The sequence below is a fragment of the Aptenodytes forsteri genome, unplaced genomic scaffold (genome assembly GCF_000699145.1).
Source record: "Aptenodytes forsteri isolate BGI_AS27 unplaced genomic scaffold, ASM69914v1 Scaffold209, whole genome shotgun sequence".
Classification (NCBI taxonomy): Eukaryota; Metazoa; Chordata; class Aves; order Sphenisciformes; family Spheniscidae; genus Aptenodytes; species Aptenodytes forsteri.
Window position 1 is genome coordinate 4,023,633 of NW_008795034.1, and position 3,270 is coordinate 4,026,902.

Genomic DNA, 3,270 nt, shown 5'->3' on the forward strand with positions numbered 1-3,270 from the left:
CACCGGGTGGTTTTTTTGTAAGGCACCCCAGCCAGTTCCAGCTACTTGGATGCCAGCACAACTTGGCAGGGACCCACAGACATTGTTCCTTCATCGCCTTTCTTTTTGCCTGTCTCAAGGGAGGAGGTGACTTCTCTCCAGGTCCCAGGCACCCTCACAGGCAGCAGTAACTAGCAGTATTGCAGGCAGGGTAGGAAAACCCAGTACTCGAAGGAGTAGTGAAGAAGAAGAGTGACCAATGTTTGCAAAACAGCAGAAGGATCTCTGAAGAAAACTTGCGCCATAAAGGTTTTGGGATAATGGAGGATTTTTAGGTTTCGTAGCAATTTCAGAATTTATTTCAACGGACACTGCATTTTAATGTGAGGAGGGGAAGGTAAAAAAGCAGAGATGATGGATCTACTGCTAAGAAAGAACTAATGTCAGCTACAGCATAAATTTGGCTGATCTGGCCTTTCTGTACTCATGTTACGCTGTTGTCAGGTGGACAGTGTCTGCTTCTTTTAGCTTACTTTCCAAACAGGCATCAGTTAATTATTCTACAGATTCTAAACTAAGAGGGCATATATACCTAATGATAAAGGCACTAGGTGAATCTCTAGTCACTAGACAATGGAGGGAGTACAAGGGAGGACAAGTGCAGGGGAGACGAGCAAGACAGAATTCAGCCAATTATTCTGTAATAGAACAGTCGGGGGGAAACTGCCAATTTGTCATTGATGGAGTACTGACACCGGCCACCTATGAAGGTGATAAAGTCTTCTTCAGTGGAAGTTAGGAATGAGTTAGCAAAACAGCCATCAGGGTTGGTACTGTCATAACTGATCCAGCCTCAGCACAGGTCCCTCAGAACGACAGCAGCAACCCTGAGCCTTTTTTTCGAAGCTAAACGATGCTTTTGACACCCATGGCTACATCAGTAGCATTATAAAGGATCACAGCTGTTCTGCAAAATGTTTTGCAAAAGGCAATTCCACTGCACGAGTGATTAGGGCAAAGAGGAATAAAACACAAGATCTTCTTAGGAGGAGCAGCCTAGACAGAATATCGAAGTCTGCAGCCTGGAAAGCTGTGGTCTGCCATCAGCACACCTTCAGCCACAGTACAGAAAAGATTTCTTAGGTGCTGCGAAACCCCTTTCAGGAGCAGTGCACAGGGCTACGTGCTTGGGAAGGAGAGGGGGAGGGAGAGAAAAAGTTACATAAAACATCTTTGACAATTAAAATTCTGCTGATAGCAATCTCACACAACATCACTGGTGGAAGGAATCACTCTGGAGAAGCAGTTACACGCCACGGTACTGTTGTATCTTAGACATGTCCTAGCCACTTGATGCCTGTACAGGCATTTAGCAGAAGCTAGAAATAATCACGACTCTGAAGGTAATTTTTATGCCAAGCAGAGTTCTAAAACTTCCTTAAAAAAAAATCCACATAAACATCACTAAAGGTCAGTACCAATCACCTGTCCCCTGCTTTGGGGAATGAGGGAAGGGGAGGAAAAGATCAAAATCATTACCTGAATGGACTTATAAAATCTCACCTTTTGGAGCTGTTCCAAAGTGCCCCTTAGCCACCGTTTCGGTTGGAAAGAGCAAAGAAGAAATGTTAAAGGTAGGAGGAGAATATACAAACAGTTACAGAAAATACAAGTTTTGTCAACTTGTTTGGCTGTCATCCATTTGATGCAAGGGACACAGATTCCAAGCAGCTTGAATGCTGCAGAACAAACTATCTCAATAACCAGCGGCTTCCAGCAGCAGCTCTGTCCAATCTAGATAGAGCAGCAAATTTAATAACTTCTTTAAGCCCTCCACTTTTTTCTTACTTCTACTCAGTTGGCTTCATAGAAAACAACTGCTATTTCAATTGATGCCTAAAGAGAACTTTTGTTCCTTCGCTGGCCGTGTGACAGGACTCCGTGACTTTCTCTAATACAGGTTTTTGATGGCATGCAGAAAGTGTAATGTCTTAAATAGCTACAATGCACAACAGCCCCCTCCAGCGCTACGAAACTGGTGTGTTAACCCCTCAGTGCAGAATTTGGTGCCACCTGCTAAGAAGCAAATTCAAGACATACAAAAAATTTTAAGAAATTCTACTCCTTTTACATATCCTAGTGAGGAAGTTTTATCTTTATTTAAGACACAGAACCAAACAGATGATGGAAACAGTTTCCCTGCTTTGGAGGCAGAGCCTCCCAGGGCTCTTTCACACAGGCACGGCAGCTTTGCATGACCTCTAAGTCAGCAGTTCTCAGCAAGACAGAGGACAGTGCAGCTCCGGGGAGGGCCAGGCACAGCTCAGAGCACCCAGCCTCTTGGCTTGGATGTTAGTCTTACTGAAATGCAGAAAAAAAATTAACAAAAATAAAAGCCCTCTCCCCTTACATTACAAAGAAAAGAGAGAAGCATTTGAAAAGCTGGAATGGAACTAGTCCACATGATCCTGCTAATTTCTAGGCACTGACTTTCACAAAGGAGATAAGAGTAGGAGTAGGAATGAGTTTGTCACGGACTTCATGCACCATCTACAGAACAGCATTTGGCATTTCTTGCTTATATGTCAAATGCGTGCCTCCACAGTATTCCAGATACAGTTTCTGGTTTGTTTGGTTTTTTTAAGAAGAATTTAATCCTGACTTAACAAAAGTGATAAATAGATCATCTGTTTACAGGGCAAATCATGAACATACCAATAGAGAAGTACTATCAAGCTGCTTAAAACCTACCATAGCTGCATAATGGGAAAAATTATTCTCAAGATCTTGGCCTGTCTGCCTGAGTTTCAAGGAATCCACTGTGGTGTTGGGGACATCTGGTTTGCAGCTGTCAATGATTTTAGCAATCGCAAACTTTATCTCTAGAGTTTGGCAACAGAGGTAGAATCTTGTGAGGCTATTACTGAGCCTCAGAGCTCTGTAAATCCAAGCTCTACACCTTTCATAGTATCAAGTTGCCTTGTAAAATGAATTCTTTACCAAAACTAAATCATTACCTAATACCAATATCCCCAGACAATTTCAGAATTCAGCTGTACATAATATACATGTTTATATATTGTTGTCCTGGTTTCGGCTGGGATAGAGTTAATTTTCTTCCTAGCAGCTGGTACAGTGCTGTGTTTTCGATTTAACATGAGAATAATGTTGGTAACACACCGATGTTTTGGTTGTTGCTGAGCAGTGCTTACACTAAATCAAGGACTTTTCAGCTTCCCATGCTCTGCCGACTGAGCAGGCTGGAGGTGCACAAGAAGCTGGGAGGGGGCA